Source organism: Corapipo altera, unplaced genomic scaffold (genome assembly GCF_003945725.1).
Source record: "Corapipo altera isolate COAL_440 unplaced genomic scaffold, ASM394572v1 140b, whole genome shotgun sequence".
NCBI lineage: Eukaryota > Metazoa > Chordata > Aves > Passeriformes > Pipridae > Corapipo > Corapipo altera.
In genome coordinates, this window is record NW_020884956.1 from 1,266,259 (window position 1) to 1,284,715 (window position 18,457).

Sequence of the window (18,457 nt, forward strand, 5' to 3'; positions counted from 1 at the left end):
AATGGAGTGATTTGGGGATGGGAAAAGGATAAGTTAAGGGCCCACCAGCCCAGTGCTGCTGTTGGGTTAAATCTGTGTTTCTGTTTGACTGTCCTTAGGCTGAAAGAGGAATTTCAAGGGTTATAAGGTTGTGTTTGTCAACAATCTTATATTGTTGACATACAACAACATATGTGTGGGGTAACAAGGGACTGGACTTGAATTGGGTGTCTTTCTCAGAGGGCCAGACTGGAAAGCAAGTAGTTTTGGATGGTTGAGAATCACTTTTGTCACTTATGGCTGCTGCTGCTACTTTATGGGCTGCTCTTCCTTCAGTGGGACTTTCCAAGCTTTCTGTTCCAGTGTTGGATATTGGATATTGGAATTTTAACCTCTGCAAATCCCTCACTTGAGTTTCTCAGTGTTCCTATGCTTCCCTGTTAAAATGTAAACTGGAATTACTTTCGGGGGGGGGGGGAAAGAAAACCAAACCCACCCCAAACCATATACCTTTATCTTCCTTTGTTTTAATCTACAGCATCAGTTGTAAGCATTACATAATGGATTTTTTTCAAGAAGATGTCTTCAGTGACTTCCAAAACACAGGAGATCGTTATTTTTCCCGATAACCAACTTGTGATAACTGTATACAAGCAGGTTTTAAAGGTTGTAAGACGGTGATAAGAACCCATGTTCTAAAGGTAATTATGTCTCTGTGCTGGCACAGGGAGCTGATAAAATCACATATTTTATTCAGAAATGTTCTGGATTTGAGATAAATCTTGTTTCTTCTTAGTTTATGGAATGTGTACTCTAGCATGCAAAGCAAATTAAATTTAGGAATAATCCCTCTCATGATCTGAGCAAAAGGTGCAAACGATGCAGTGTTTGGGTATCGCCTGAGAAAACAGCACTGATTGTATTTAAAGCTTTAACAGGATAATGGCAGGTGACACCACAATTCTGTAAACTTCCTTTAGTAACTTTCAGATCAGTTATTAATTTCTTATTAATAATATTGCTTTGAAGTGGCATTGTAGTGGTAATCCCTATAAGCAAAGGTAGCTTGCAGCAAAGTCATTTATCTTGATCAAGCAAGTCACGCCGGACCCATTAATTTTGGATCAGGCCTTATTTTGTGTATTAAAAACTGAAATGAGCTCCTGATGCTTTGAGGGAAATCTCTCAGTGCTAGGTGATCTGATGGAATAAAACCTGAACGGGAGGAATTAGAAGAGTGCCTTCTTTTCCCTTCGCTCTCCTCCCCACCCCTTTCAAGTCCCGGCTTTGGCATTGTAATTGAAATGAGGTGACGCCGAGCACTGACATCAGCAGCAGCCCTGCTAAGGCTGGGCTGTGATTGAGTTGCCCCTGAAGAGCTCATTTCAAGTCACTCCTATTGAATGTTTTTAAGCAGTAAGGTCTAAATTCTCTGTCTTCACAAAACAGTTTATTGCACTGCTGAGGAACAAAGAATTAGATGATAATCAACAACTGTTTTCATGAAAACATAAAAGCGAGAAAAGATGGTTGAATTCCATTATGACAAGTATTTTAGGTGATAGATATTTCCTGTCTTATATGAAAGGGAAGTCACACTGGGGTTTTAATCCTTCTTGCTCATAAAGCAAAGCAATATGGAAGAAAATCTCCAGGTTCTCTTCCAAGCAGAGGTTATTTTTTTCCCCATTGTCAGTCACAACCGGTCAAAAACCAAACAAAAATAATCCCAAACTCCACCAATAACAACGAAATAACAAAAAAACTGCCAAAACCCTTGAACTAAACCAAAAAAAGGAACCAAAGAAGATGAAAAATAACCCCAAAATAACAAAACCAACAACCAACTCATCCCACAAACCAATATACTTTTTGAATATTCTGGTTTGTTGTTTTTTTTTCCTGATCCAAAAATTTAATATGAAAATTGCATTCCAGTTTGATCCAGGATGCATTCGGTCATATGCATTTTGCAGATGACATTTGTTCTTCAGTACAGTTATTAAACTAAAAATTTTCATCCCATTTCAATTGGAGTCTGAGCTGCTTTTTGCTTAAAAAATGAAATGGCCATTTAGGAGGTAGAGGAATAATCTTCCTCTTAATATTTATTTAAGAGGAAACAATTTTTTAGCCAGCATATTCATCAGTGTTATGCAATAGTGTGTGTATATATATCTCACTATGGTAAATATCATTAAATCATTTCATTTGGATAGGATGCAGAAGGTTGCAAATGTTCCTTTGCTGTTCCAAGATTATTTTTACATTAATTTTAATCCATACACTTCTTGCTGTCAAGATTTACTCCATCATCTGAAAGGCTTTCCAGCAGGGGAATCCATGGATGACATAATCCATTTTAACAAGACACTTACATCCTCTCCTACAACTTGAGGATGAAAGAGCAGAGCATTTGCCCCAGTAATTTCCAACTGCAAGAGAGGTCACATAGAACAAATGGCACAAGTCAAAGGTTGAAATCAAAACAAAAACCTAAACTTTTAAGCTGCACTTGGAGGTACAACCTCCACCATTATCTTTCTTCCCACACCACCGCGCTGCCTGTTTAAAGCAGAGACACAGGGGATCTTATTAGAGAGAACTTTTATTCTTGGTGGCTTCCACTGGGTGTTTTTAATAGAAATTAAAGCAAGGTGTGCAACTACTCTTACTGAAACCCTAAAAAAAGTTTGAAAACTGTCATTGATTACCAGGAGTAAAGCCAGGCTAAGCATCCTCATGCTTTCCTTGTGACAAGCATCTGTTTTCTCACTGTGTTGTTCAGTTGGTAGAAGGACAGGGGAGAAAAACACCCTTTGCCTCTGGAGAACCCCAGGTAAAGGGAAGCCACATTTCTGACCTTATCTGTTGCACTGCAAAGTGTTTTGTATTTCCCTCAAAGCTCTCTGACTGCTTCAAGTGAGGATTGTGTATTTTTATATCCATCCTTCTCCAAGGAATCATCCCAGGCTCACAGCTTGGAAAGTGAATGTTTGGGCTGAGGGAAGCAAAGAGATAGTTGGATGTTTCTTCATTGTCCTTGAAAAATGTCACATTCTGGGTACATTTTGCTACATTCCCATGAGTTGGAAACTTTTCAGAATGAGGATTTGTGCAAGAAGAAACACACCTCTTATCTGCAATAACTTGCATTTAGTTAGAATAAAGTCAAGCAGGTAAGAGCTCCAAATGTGATCTCATTCACTGTCTTACATGTGTGTGTGCACACATTGTAGTATGAGCATGAAAAATAAGATTAATAATCATTCAACTAAATTATATTGTATTCCTACTATATAAAAGAATATTAGGGTCCACTTTCCATCATCCTAGATTGATCTTCAACAAAACAGTCATCTTTTGCTTAGGGTGAAGAGGTTTCCAGGTGCTCTGAATGAGTGTAAGACGACCAGCCTTTTAAACATAAAGTTGAGCAATGAACCAGGTTCAGTAATATAGAACCACACTGAATGAATGTTCATTTTAAACACAGCATATTACTGGTCAAGGAGAGTTGGAGAACGAGGATGGAACTGAGTGCACTTAAGCTTCCTCAACAGCACTAGTTCAGTGTTGAATCAGTCCTCCATTTTAAGTCACTGTCTGTACCTGACCATGTCTATACCTTGTGCCCTTACCCCTTCTCTTCTGGCAAACATTAAACTTGGGAAATATTCAGAGCTATGACGTATGTAATTATCAAAAATAATACATTTAACCTGCTGATGGATAACCCATGCAACATAAAAAGGGGGAAAACTCAAAGTCAGTGGATAAAGAGGGTGGTCATGGGGCAGGCAGGGTTCCCTTCGCAGGGTTCCTCAGCCCGGACCCGTGCGGAGCCCTCGGACGGGATGAGCCACCTTCAGCTCTTTAAGCCAAAGGCGGGTGAGGATCCCCAGCGCTCAGGATGCCCGAGCCTCTCCCGGGCTGTGCCGGATCCCAGCGCTGTCACTCACAAAGCGGATTGGGAAGCGGGGTCAAGGACTTACTGCGCGGCGCTGCCCTCCAGCCGGCTCCTGCTGCGGGGAGGTCTCGGCGCTGCCTCCGGGCTCCCGCTCCCCGTCCGGCCGCCACCCGCGGCTCCGGAGCAGCGCCGGAGAGCCTTCAAACCCGCCTGCGGTTCCCCGGGGCGCCTTGGGAAAAGGGCTTTTAAAGGATGCCCTCCCTGTCCCCGGGGCGCCCGCCTGCAGCGTCTGTCACACGGAGACGAACAGCTGCCCGCGGCCCCTCCGGGAGCATCCCCCGCATCCCCCCGTGTGCCCCCCGCGCCCCCCCGTGCCCGCTGCCTGTCTCCCGGCCTCCCCTTCCAGGCGGGCATCGCCCCAAAGGATGGGGGGCTCTGGGCACGTCCCAGCCCCGGCGGGCGCCTCCCCGGTGGCCCCGCGGCTCAGGGCCCGCCCGGTGCCACCTCCGCCCGTTCTCCCTCCCTCCCTGCATCCCTCCCTCCCTCCCTCCCGGGCGCAGGGAGATGCCCCGGCGCGGAGTTGGCGGCCGCGGGGAGCGGGCGGCACGGCCGGCCCTGGAAAAGTTGTGTGCTTCCCTCGCCGGGGGGAAGGCGGGGTGCGCGGGAGAGGGAGGGGGAAAAAACCACCACCCCAAAGTGCTTACACGAATTTCCCAGCGCTAGACCTGCCTCCGAGATCAGCCCAATAAGAGCTGTCAGGGGAGGCTCCCGGCTCACTTTTCCACATCGCTTCACAGTTACATTTGGCAGGCAGGCAGGCACGGCGGCGCGCTCAGCCTCGGAATTAGCGGATTTATTTGGAATATCCCTGCTTTCCTGGAGACGTGCTGCTGCCGCTGGCTCGTGCGAAGGGAGAAATTAATAACTGCACTCCAGCATGCAGGCACAGAGAGCCGGGAAGCCCAGCAACCAGCGTCTCCTCCAGCATCAGCAGCCTCGGAAAGCATGAGAAGAAAATCTGGAGAATCTTGCCTGTTCCCAGGGACTGGCTGATGTTTTTTTACCTCACCCTTCCAATCCGTGCGTGAGGTGGCTGTGGGCGAGCGGTTCCCTTGCTCCTTGAAAGAGTGAGTATTCATTTTATTAATACAATTTGTGGCTGGCTGGCAGAGGGCTCTCGCTCCGCGGGTTTCTGTCTGACTTGGGCTCTGTGTGCGTGCAAGGTGCGCTGTGCGAGCGCCTTCCTCGTCCATAGGTGCGGTATTGGGCTGAACTGTGGTGCCTCATTCGGTCAAGATGTTTTCAATTTCCCGATAATGAAAACGCTTGTTAGGATTTTTAAAATTATTATTATTCCCTCGAGAGGAGAAGTGGTGGTAATTGTATTTCTCCTCCCGTTTGGTTTTTTTTGGGGGTGGTTTATTTTCCTTCCCTTCTTCACCCCCCTATAAACGATCAGAAGGACTTTGGATCACAGAGGGTTGCTTCCAAGGCTGGAGAACCCGTTTCCTTTCCTTGTTTTCTTATTTAGTACAATAAGTCTCTGGGCTATTTCACTGTGTTGAATAGATGCAGGGCTGCATTCATGCATTGAAATAGATTGCAGTTTTCGTGCTGAGAATAAAAATCACCCACCAGCCAGATATGTAAATGAGGGAGGAGGAGGAGGCTGGAAGAACCGTGAGGGGGGGAAATCCCCCTGTTTTATCACCATCTTCCCTCCTTCAAAAGCTTTGCACTCCCTAAATAAGTAAATAAATAGGAATGGCTTCACAGCTTCCTTTCCTACTTTCGGAGAGGAGAGCATCCCAAAAATACCGCTCTTCCTCTTAAAAGCTCAGATGGGAATGAATCTTTAGCCATAACTAGCCAGGAGTCATCCTTGTCCCACAAGTTGTTTTGCTTTGGTTGACTAAACAGAGAATGCACCCAGCTGAAACTTGGGAGAGGGGGAAAGCTCCTCAGCTCCAGTCCCTCGCTGCCGAGGCTCCCAGAGAAGAAATACAGACTCTGTGGCCCCCGGAATCTGGCTGTGCCACTAAACGCTTCATCTTGCCTTTGAGGGAGGCAGAGGAGTAACACATCATTCCATTCTGCTTGGCTACAATATCTGCCGGGTAGCAGCATCCCAATCGGGAGCCCCGAGCTGCCAGGCAGCATCCCTGCTAGACAGCATCAGACCTGAGCACCGCTTGACTGGGGAGCCTGGGAGGCACTGCAAAGCTTCAGCACAGAAAGCCTATGGCAGCTTCTAGGAGGGTAATATAAAAGAGATTAATTCAAATCCTTATTTAGACTCTGCCTACCGCCATGAAGGTGACACTACTTAACACAGGCAGGGATTCCTCTGTGGTTCGTTGCTATTCAGTCATGTCTTGAATTTGTCTCAATTCAAACAGTTTGCATTTAGTACCAGACTAAATAGGGTGGAATCAATCCAACCTGGCACAGAACGGCTCTACACAAACCTGCTCGTGTTGCCAACAGGTATCAAAGTCTGTACCCTCGCTTCTCCCTCCCTCTTTCTCTCTTTCAGGCAGGCACAAACACACACGCTCTGTTTCATGCAAACGAGTCTGTCTCCTCTGAAAGTAGGAATAAACACTCATACAAGTTTTATAAAGGCTGACACCTCTAAACAGCCAACTTGATCTCATAAACGGCTCACCATTTGTGGCTCTGGTTATCACAGCCAGATGTTTTTTGGGGGATGCTGGTTGTAAGAACTCAAATAGCATTAACTGTTTATTGTTTCAAATCTACCATGTTAGTACTTAATAGAAGGGACGCTAACAGCTGCTCACTTCAGTTTCAATTAAAGAATAGAGCTGATAACTACCAAAGCTATAGATAAAGAATCCTCTTAACTTCACTCATCCTCTTTTGGAAATTCTTTAAGAGTTTCTCTGCAATGAGGAGAAGGAAAAATATGCAGTGCTCTTGTATGAATGATGATCCTCCTCTGTGTTCAATACTAGACTGCTATGAACCAGCAGAGATTTGACAATAGACTTCTCAGTAAATATAAGTAAGTAACAAATAAATTCAGAAGACTGAAAAATTACCCTTGCACATATTTTACCTCTCTTAAATAAAATGATAAAGCATCTACAAGGAGTCAGTATTTTGCATACCTGTGAAATTATCGAATTTCACACCCATAAAATCTGACAACATCAAACCCCAAAAGCTCTCTGTAGTGTCACCTCCCAACCTAATTGTGTGGATATTTGTGACAGAAGAACCCTAGGAAAGGAAGTGATTATTACATGATATTTTAATCCATTAAACCTTATTGTTCCACCTTACTGCTTACAGAGTGAGCCCAGCTCTCTCCCAGCTTTCTCCTTGGCTATTAACTCCTTTCTTTTTCCAAAACTTGCATCCTGGCTGTGGAGAACTTTGATTTCCATGTCTAGTTGTAAGCTGGGGGCCTTCAGTGTCCTCAGAGATCAAAGTATTTTGTGTAAGTTGGTTAAATTATCCAGCTGAGCAATTTGTTAACTGGGCATGCTACTGGCCAAGAAACTAACTTTGGACATTTTCTTCAATATTAAAAAATCAATAACACTACGTGTGCCTGCTTAACAAATGCAACTGGTTTTAACAAGAAGTATCCCCATATAGGACAGCTACTCCTTCTGCATCTTTCATTAAAAAATAAAGGAAGTTTTCATCACTGTGAGGTGAAGTAGAATCCTCCTTAGATGAAGTCACTCAGTGCTTTTTCAATATCCTTTAGTCATTCTCATCAGCTCCTTCTACTGAGATCCAAACCAGAGTTGTAAGGGGAGAAGTAACCCCACAATCAGATTTAAATTCACTTTTTATCACTTGTAACCATCAGGATTTTTCCAACCATGTTACACCCTTATCAAGTACATTTATTTGATCCCTGGACACTGTACTTGGATCGCTGTTAACATATGATGCATTGTCTTCTCTGGAAAAAAATATACTTGTACTCCCTCCTTCAGGATACACAACCATTCCAAGAACAGCCATGGATGTAGATTTAGGTTGTTACCCCGTGAAGTACTTCCTGAATTTTCTATCTCCTCTTGCACAGTTGCAGGTTTCATCTCTTTAAATCTTCATTTTGAAATGAAGTTCCTACAGACTTTAGCTGGGACTTTTTCAGACACTTATTGAAAATCAGGGCCTGGAACCCACCCACTTGACTCTTGATACTCACAGATCATTTAATTTCCAAAACTTGAGAGTCTTTAAAGGAAAAGAAATACTGACCTTTGAGTTTATGAGAGAGAAGGAAATGTGAACACGTACTATAAGTTATCGGAACCATGTATTTCTAAGTGTTGGTTGTGTGTGCTTTGTGACAGAAAGCAACTGCTCATGATACTTAGTAAAAAAGGTATTTTTATAGCATACCTCATAACCATATATCTTAGCAGTATTCCTTTTCCATTTTAATATTATTAAAGCCTGACCTACTGTTAATACTGACAGTTGTATGCTTACATTATACACTAAAGTGGTGTCATAAGAGTCTTTCAACTACAAGTATAAAATAATAAAACCTAAATTCTTGCAGTGGGAGGCAAATGCTAAGGCAATTTGAGCTTGGAACGTTTTAAGCATCATTGCTACCAGAAGATCACATCAATAGAATTAAATTAGATCATGGAAACTCAACATTTTTCTTAGTGTTGTTGCCATAGAAAAGGTGGCTCACTTCATATCTTTCCAAACATAACTATTTGAGCAGTAGACAGACAGAGAACAAGGTAAAGTCCAATTTGAGATTTCAAATGTGTGTGTATATATATATATATTTATTTGTTTTCCTCTCAAACAGATCCCTTTGTTCTAGAATCTCTTCGGCACGTTTCTCATTTTGTAAATCAGGTAAATAATGCCAACTCAGTGGCATTAATAAAATTTTGTTCCCAAAATACATTAGGTACTGATGGTATCTGGAGTAGTAAATGCAAGCTGAAAAGAAATAAAAAAGTATTTCTGAACCAGTTCAGTTACCAACAAATGGATTTCAAAGCATCTGACTCCAGACAAAAGACTGATTTCTACCTGCCTTAGTCATGAGCCTTCATCCATGAGCTGCAGTGATAACACTCATAGAATTGATTTTCCAAGGTGCTGATCATGATGTGCCTTGTGAAAATCATTTGAAATTGAGAATGATCAGCACCTTGGCTTGGCTTGCAAATTAGCAGTGCCTGCCAGTCCTAGAGCTGGGCGAGGGAAACCTTCCAGGAGAAGTGTCCCCTGTGCCCTGTGGTGCCCAAGTCATAGACAAGCTCAGGAAGGTGTTTCTCGGTGTGTCTCAGTGAGCTCTTTGCAACAGATTCGGGAGTTCAAAACATTATGAAAACAGTCAGTCTTGGCAGTCATGAATTCATAGTTTCAGCCTTTTCTAATCTGGTGTGTGTTTGGCTGAAGTGCCTTTCTGCAGGGAAGCAATGCTCCAACGCTCAGCCCCGTTGGAGGAACTCTGATAAACCCATTTCCTTTGCAGCCACTGATGATCATAATCATGTGCATGTATATATTTTATAGTTTTATGTGTATATATAATATAAATACAAACATAGGAATACATATTTGTCTTTATATGTATATATATTATATCCAAGCCCTTAATACTAATGCAAATGGACTGTATGCACTCAAGAGAGAGTGCAATTCACTAATTGAGTTTTGCAACACTTCAGATGTGAATCTCTCTCATGGATTAAATGTAACAGTTCTGATTGCCTTTTAAGTAACAGATTATCAAAACTTAATGTCACTGAAGCTTAGACTGAGTACTGTATTCTAGTCTGTGGCCTTTAGTTTTTGTGCACTTCCAAAAGTTAGATTAAAAAAACCGAAACAAATAAATGGGGGGAAAAAAAAACCCCAAACCCAAAACCTCAACTTGGCAACTGCCAAAGGAATAAGTCTAACATTGAAGAACGCTTAATTCTTTCCAAACAACTCATTTTAAATCGATGATAAAACTGCCATCAAATTCAAGGATGCAAAATTGAAGAGCTTCACTTCTAATTTCATATGTCTCAGCAGAAGAGATTTGAGTAGATTTGTTGCAATCCATATACACGTGTGGATGTTTATGTACATGTGCATACTCCAGGTAGGTTAACGTTTTTCCTTTTTAAAGATTTTTTTTATGTACACACACATTCATACATATGTAGCTTTCACTGAGTCATGATGTCCACTCATAATTTTATATTCTTAGTTGAATCTAAATAAATACCAGGAAAACTTATGGGGTTTTCCTTAATTATTATGTTTTGTTTAATTCTGTAGAGAACACTTAACGCTCTTTAAAGAAACCCAATAAAAATGAAAGTTCTGTTGTATATATATATATATATAAAGACTGAAAAAGAAGCCCAGAAAGTAAGATATTTATGTCCTTCATTAATATTTAAATGTTTTTTCGGGAAGTACAGGATAAGCACATCCCAGCTGCTGGAACTCTCCTGATAAACAAAGCCCCAGGCAGAGCATGGGTAACACCTTTCTCAGTCACAGCCCAACCTGTGTTCCCTTTTTATGAGCTCTCTGTGTTGTGCACAACTTGCCTTTTTTTTCCCTTCTCTCCTTTAAAAATGATGTAGGTCTTCAAAATCTGTAATACACCTTCCTAGAGCGGGCATGGCTGTGAGGGATGAGGTTGGTATGAGCTGAGGCTGTTAAGTCTATAAGCAATGCAGTTCTATTTTAGTCCAAGGAAAATCGCTTTAATCAGTGGACTGGAGAGAATAAAAATGACTTCAGATCACTTCTTCCTCTTACTACAATATGGGAGCAACACTGATGCACCTATTTTTGTTCTGTTTAAGTTTCTGGACCGCTTTGGTTGTCTGTCTTTCTGTTCTGAGGCTCCCTCATGGGATTCTCAGCACGATGGCATGAGGTGAAGTGATGTTCTGACACACATCAGTGGAGTGTCTGACTCCTATAAATCCCCAAACCTTTCTTTTTTTTTTTCTTTTCTAAGTGCAAGGAGTTGAAAGGGACAGTTTCAAACACCTTTTGTTCTATGGTAGAGCTAAAATAGCCGTGTTGTCATTTTAATGTCTATTCCTCTTTTATCAGCTGTCATGAAAAAGAAAAACAAAATCAACCAAAAAAATTCACACACACGAAAAGCCACAAACCCAAACCCACATCCAAAAACCCCAAACAAACAAACAAACCCAAAACAACCTTAAAATGTTGTAGATACACATTTCACTGGAGAGGAAACTTCAGCTTCCAACTGTGGAGCACATGGGGCCTCTTTGTCCTGTTCCTGTTGGATCCATGACTGGAAATCCTGAGCACTACACAGTGCAAGGAATCATAAAGGGAAAAAATAGTTTGAAAGTTCTAACAACACACTTGGTGAGGGGTTTTTTTAATGCATTCTGGTTCTCTAAAGTAGTGAACACCTCTGGAAAGACTGACAGCTTTATATACAAAGAGTCTGAGTCTTGGCAGCTATAAAGTTGGCCCATATTGATTTTACTACCAAAGAGCAACAAAAATATCCCCAATAAGCAATTCTGTTGATACCAGTAGAAGTTAAAAAAATAGCATTACATCACGGTTCAGGATACTCTCTTGGGGTTTGTTTGTTTGGATTTTTTCAGAAAGGGATTTCCTAATAGTAAATATTTGCCAAAAATTATAAAAAAAAAAAAAGATAGTCACTTATCTAAAATAGTCTTTGTAGATGTTAAGTATCATGTTGAGAAGTCACAGAATAACAGACAATTTGTTACAATAGATTACTTTGATTAAGGGAGATATATTTCAATGTCATGTACATGTAATTTTTTCCTTATCCCAAAGCATTAGTCAAGTTGTGTAATGACCTATATCCTCATCTCCACCAGTTATGGTGTTTCCCAGTTAAAGCACAAGAGTAAGGAAACTAAGGAAGAGGAATTTATCTTAGAAAAGCTTTTTTAAACCTTCCTTCTCTCTGCCTCTGAAACAGACCCCTAAAACTGAAGTGCCCCACTTTTGCTAATAATAACTTTCTAGATTGATTAATGAACCTCTCAATAAATATTAAAGGTCTAAATACTGAAGAAACTGTTACATTTTTGCACCTGCATGTGCATTTGTGCTTGTCTGTACTTCCTCAGTGCAAGTACATGGATTCCATCAGCTCTATCCAGTGCAAAGACTAACCCTGTGCTTAAAGCAGTCCCTTAGTATTTGACACAAGCTTAGGAACTCACTTAATAACCTAAAGAACTGTTGAGAAGTGTTTAACTGTAAAGAGTAGCAGTGCATGACTAAGCTTAAAAAAAATAAAGTAGAATATCTCTGTTCACTGATTTACTCCGTGTGCAGGGTAAAGAAAGAGAGAGATGGTGTCTGTTGCCATTGCTGCTGAAATAAATAATGCTTTAGATATCTCCTTTTGATTTTCCAGGCAGCCATAAGCAAATTGCCATGAGTAATATATCAAAATAAACTCGGACAATAGATTTGCACTTGCATTGGCAGGATCCCCTGACAGCACGAAGTATAATTCACCCTCCTGCAATCGTGTAACATTTCCCATCTCATTTCCCTTCCTTTGAAATTTCAGGTGCTTGGCCAGAGGAAAGGATGTGTGGATAATGCTTTAATGCTTTTCTGTGTTCCAGCTAACTCCAGGTGACGTAACAGTCCCTTAAAATCACTGTTAGTCGGGGAAATTTAGCGCAGCGCCCCGGGATAATTGTGACTTCCAGCAATGCCTGGAACGTGCCTGGCCCGGAGTGTGGCTGCTGGCTCGAGGCCACTGCCAGCCCCTCTGCCTGTGCAGTGGGATGTGCTGGATCACAGGAGTTCCCCTGGTCTGAACAGCAGTTTGATGTTGCCTGGCTGCAGCTGGGGCAGGGGGGAGGCTTCCATCCCTAAAATCTTCCAACACCGATGAACAGAGGCACACCGGATTGCCATGGTTGGATACTAGGAGTCCATCAGAGATTTAAGTTTACTGTCCCTAATTGCCTGTTTTCTCCTCTTCTCCAGAAGTTATCCTCCACTCAGTTTTGTTGATTCAACTATTTCTCTGACTGCTTTCTGAAGCATATAGTCAAACTTCACATGCTTTTTGTCAGCACAGTTGTTTCCAAAACTTCCTGTCGTTGTTCTGTAGTTTATGGGCTTTTTAGTTGTGGGTTAAAAACTTGAAGGAAAAGACTTCTTGAAACAGGGTTTTGTTGAAAATTCTTTTGTTAACCACATTTCACTGATGTGTCTTGCAGTGTTGATTGCAAACAGCACAACTGCAGGGACTGCAATGGAGAAGGGATGGGGATGGAGATGAATTATTTGAAATGTGTAGCTTGCATGTTGTGGGGGCTGAGGGGGAGTGGGACAAGAACCTCTTAAATTAAAATTGCTCTTGGTGGAATAATAGCATGAGCAATGCCCTAACCCAGCTCTGTCAAAATGATTTGGCTTTAAAAACACCTTACTATTAAAGGCGTTTAAGTTAACAAGATCATTTTGACAGAACTGGGTTAGGGAATGACTGCACACACAGTTCTGCTGGCAGATAAGAGGCAGTAAAGTCTAGCCAGGGCATGCAAGTGGCACTTTGCAGTGGGCACTGTGAGCAGGATCTGAGCTACTGCCATGGCAGTGTGTCTGATTACAGCCTCAGTCCCTCTGGTCTCACAGTTAGGTGGAGAATCGCGTCTTAATTTTAATTTTTTGGGAGTACATGACTGATCTTTGCTCAAATGAGTAATCCACTGAAGAATAGGAGTTGTTATTTATGGCAAGAAGTATTCATTCCTTTGCAGCATGACAATGCTGCCTTATCCAAGGGGATTTCAATCACATTCAGGTACAATTTAATGGATATGTACTGGAAACAGGGTGAGTGTAGAGCAAAGGTGTGCAGGTGAGGATGACATGATTATTTTTTGGTCATGGTTCTGGTGAACTTTGGTTTTGTTCCACTTTATTGGCAAATTAAAAACCTTATCACAGTTCTTGTAAGGGTGAGGGATGGAGCAACTCTGCTGGGAGGAAAGGCCGGGAGAGCTGGGATTGTTCAACCTGGAGAAGAGAAGCTTTGAGGTGACAACTGTGGCTTGGCAGTGCCTGAAGGGAGCCTGCAAGAAAGATGGAGAGAGACTTTGAACAAGGGCCTGGAGTGAGAGGACAAGGGGGAATGGCTTCAAACTGACAGAGGGCAGGCACAGATGGGATATTGGGAAGGAATTCCTGGCTGTGAGGGTGGTGAGGCCCTGGCACAAGTTGCCCAGAGAAGCTGTGGCTGCCCCTGGATCCCTGGAAGTGTCCAAGGCCAGGCTGGACGGGGCTTGGAGCAACCTGGGATAGTGGGAGGTGTCCCTGCCCATGGCAGGGGGTGGAATGAGATGAGCTTTAAGGTCCCTTCCAATCCAAACTACCCTGTGATTCTATGAAGAAGAGCAAGAAGAATTCCTACAAGTGGGACTGGAGCACTAAGACCTACTGTTTTTTCACTGAAAACTTAAGGCTCTGTTGTGCTGCCAACTGGGAATCAGTGAAGGAAATATAGTGGTTCTTATCATGGTGGGAAGCCTTTGCATCGTGCTGCTGCTGTTGTTGGAAAAGGACCCTGTCTGAATCCTTTAGAAATGGGGCTAGGAAGCATAAGTTGTTGTGTAGCCAATACCTACAGAAGTAAAAGTAAACCTAAAAAAGTTTAAGGAACAAGAACAGTGTGAAATAAATAATATTAATAATAATAAAACCCCAGAACCAAACGAAAAGATATTTCAGATACTGTGGGGACAAAAATCCAGGAAACTGAGAAATAGCTGGAGGCAAAAAAAAAAAAAAAAAGTGTAAATTTAGCAATAATAAGGAATTTGCTTGGATGATGCCAGAGGAAACACTGAATGGTACAACGTACCTGTGTACAGACAGCCATAGTGGATCCCAGTTTTCCTGACCTATTGAGAGGGGAAATACAAACCCTGATCATGAGCTGTGGAAAATGTGTGATAGTGTAAAGAGAAACTCATTGTTGCCTAATGAATTTCAGATAAAGGAAGCCACAAGATGTAAATTTTTCTCAAGGACACCTGCTTAACCTTCCTATTTTATTCTTGTAACCTTTATGAAAACCTACCCACAAGCTCTGTTTTGTAGTGTTAAGGATCCTTGTTTCTGGCAGACATTAAGTTAAATTAATTCTTCTGGATAAGAAGCCCATGTGGGTGTCTGGGTGGAATTTCAAGGCTCTAAAGGAATCACACAGAGTCCACTGGAAGTCTCTGGGTGGTCAGTAAATGAACACCACTCATCAATTATTTGAAGCTGCTTGTATTGCAGTGTGGATTCTCTTAAACTGAATTAGCATCAAAGGTAGAAATTACATATTTAACGTACAAAATATAATGGATCCTGAAAATTCTACAAAAAAACCCCCAAACAACTTTAGGCAAAAATCATCAACTTTTCTCTGGCATTTCTAGTGTAAATTATTTAAAGAAACCAGTACTCAAGGGGGGGGTCGGTATTTACCTTGATAATAGTTGCTTAGGAACTGATAAAATCTACCATAATGAAATAAGGAGGTCAAAGGGCTAAGATACTGCATATCAACACTGAGAATAAAATAAAGACTTTGTTGTAATTCTTAAGACAACCCTCCATGTCTCTTGTGTGAAAAAACACTAAAGTGGCTATAAAATCTTTTAAACTAAGATCACGGTGTAAATCAGTGCACTGGCATTGTAATAAAGTGGTTCATTTGACCAGATGAATATTCTGTGGTTTAACTAAAAAAAAAAAAATATTTTTTTTTAGTTAAAGCTTTTTATGATCTTATTTTGCTTCTTTTTCAGTAAGCAGTTTATATCTTCTACTACCTTTATTAACTTTATTAATCTTTTTAACAAATCTACTGCATTCCAGTGTTCACCTTTTAAAGCTATAAGATGATTTTAAAGTAATTTTGGTGAAATGAACCCCATCAGAGCTCATCATAACATTGTAAAGCTTTCCACCACTCATGCACAAAATGGGAACTGTGCAACTGTTACAGCTGTCTGCTGCCATACCTGGCTCTAACTATGCAGGGACTGAGCCTGTAACCTGGGTAGATTTTAGTTCCAAAAGAGTTTGTAGTGTATATTACATTGATTTCTGAAGTTGGTGTGCGAATACTGTGAGGTTATAAACTTCTGCTTTGTGTAACCACTTTCTGTGTTGTACTTACACAAGACTTAAGCACTCCATGGCCTAGAGTTTTATGAGTAGTGCTCCAAGATTCAAGTCCCTGTGAAGAGAATAATATTTTTCTAAAACTCTATCAGCTCCTACAGTAAGTAGACAACAAACCACTCAGCTTTATCTGTACTTCTCTATAGGCTGTGAAATGAGAACAAAATTTATGAACACAGAGTTAAGTTTTTGAAACATAACACAGTTATTTGAATCTCTGCTACCTAACATAGTGCCACATTTTCTTTCATCTATTTGCTACATTAAAGAAATTCTTTATATTTTAAATATCACTCTCCCCTCTCAGGGATGAAGGGAGAACTAAAGCTGTTTTGTAAACAGCTTTGCTGGATTAGGGTTTATCTGTAGTTGTATATATTGTACAGGGAGACCACTTAGAACAACAGTGAAGTTCTGTTAAAGGAAAGAGCCCAAAGCCATTTGAACATGTGGAAATTCAAAGCAAAAAAAGCACTTTTATCAACACTAGCAAAGTCTTGATGAGGATGGAGTAGTAGGAAAGACATGGAGTTGCTGGAGAGAGTCCAGAGGAGGCACCAAGAGGATCAGAGAGATGGAGCAGCTCTGCTGGGAGGAAAGGCTGGGAGAGTTGGGATTGTTCAGCCTGGAGAAGAGAAGCTTTGGGGTGACCTGATTGTGGCCTTGCAGGGCCTGAAGAGGCCAAGAGGAAAGATGGAGAGAGACTCTTGACAAGGGCTGGAGGGACAGGGCAAGAGGGAATGGCTTCACACTGACAGAGGGCAGGGATAGATGGGATATTGGAAAAAATTCTTGGCTGTGAGGGTGAGGAGGCCCTGGCACAGGTTGCCCAGAGAAGCTGTGGCTGCCCCTGGATCCCTGGAAGTGTCCAAGGCCAGGTTGGACGGGGCTTGGAGCAACCTGGGCTAGTGGAAGGTGTCCCTGCCCATGGCAGGGGGTGGAACGAGATGAGCTTTAAAGTCTCTTTCAACCCACCCATTCTGTGTTTCTGTGGTTCTACGAAATGCACTCTTTAAGGTCCCTGTACTTGTCCTGTTTTGGTTGCTTAGCAAAAGGTAGTTCTGGCTTCACTGGAATAATTTTGCTGTCATTCCACACTCACCACTTCTTTAGACCCTGACATAATACAAGAAGAGGAAGTGCCACTGTACCTTACCTGCTCCAGTCCTCCTTGATTGCCAGGTCTGCCTTTACATGTGGCTTTTTAATAGCAGCCTGATTCAGTAGCCAAATCAGTTTCTCCTATGTATCTAATCCAGAAGATTGCATTTTAGCTGCCAGGCATTTCTTGATTTTCCTATTAGCAAATGTGAAAATTGCATGGCCAAGTATTTAATAATACCTTCCATCAGCTCCCAGTCACATCCATGGTGTTCTGCTTCCAGGAATGGAGAAGAAAAGCAATTTCTCAATTTGGTAAAGAAATCTGAGGTCTGTACTATCTCCGTGCATTGCACAAAGTTGATGCCATGATTCACTGATAGAGCTGTGAATCCTAAAGGAGGTTCTGTTTCTCAAATAGCTCTTAAAGTGCTCCTGCAGTGCAGGTTAAACTGTAGAGAATTTTATCCAGCTCTGTTGTTACACGCTGAACACATTCCTCTGCAGAACCAGCATGTGCCAAAGGCCCAGTGGATTTTTTTCTTTGCCCTGCACTGTCCAACACTTGCCCAGCTTTGCTGAGAATCCCACAGCTTGGTGTTCAGTGAGCTTGTGTAACTGTGCTTCCACAGGGTTGTTCCACTGAATGAGGTTTAACAACACGGGATGTGCATCACTAACATTTCTGATGTGGTTTTGACTCGTTTGCCTTAAGGTATTGCTGAATACAGAGCTACTGTGAGGACACTGCAGTCACAGTGAATCTGAAGCATTAGTGTGAGTGGATAGGACCTAAATTTGATTGGAGTAAGTGAAGAGTAACAAGCAGGAAGTCTGGGGGAGGAACCGAGGAGGGTTGCACTGAAATGAACTTAATGCTTGCCAAGGATTGAGGAGCGACAGTCTGAAACCCAAATATCCTGTTCTTTCTTCAAACAAAAATGTTTCTTTTAGCATCACATTGTTTTATCTCATTTATTTCATCTCTTTTAGAAGGCAGCCTGTGTAGATTAATTAGGAACTGTTTTCAAAAAGCTTCTTGAATATGAAAAGAAGCATTTTGCTTTCTTTATTAACAAGACCAAATAATAATAATAGAACTATGCCAACTTGTACTGGAAGAGTAAGAAAATCAATCATGACCCACATTGGCTGTTTTTAAGGTTTGGACAGAGTGAGGTGTAACATACTATTCTGTTTCTGGGGTGACTCTATTTCTGGGTCAAAAATAAAACCTGGAAACTCAGCTACAGAAAAGGACTC

At 41.8% G+C, this 18,457-nt stretch overlaps 1 protein-coding gene across 3 annotated transcripts in view; it reads left to right on the forward strand.

Moving 5' to 3' along the window:
* Positions 1–4,579: 4,579 nt before the first annotated feature.
* Positions 4,580–18,457, forward strand: part of CDH8 (cadherin 8) — a 154,430-nt gene continuing 140,552 nt past the window's right edge. For all 3 annotated transcript variants that reach the window (XM_027663736.1, XM_027663734.1, XM_027663735.1), the window contains exon 1: positions 4,580–5,016. The gene's annotated coding sequence lies outside the window, so the exon portion shown is untranslated. The remainder of the gene's footprint in view (positions 5,017–18,457) is intronic.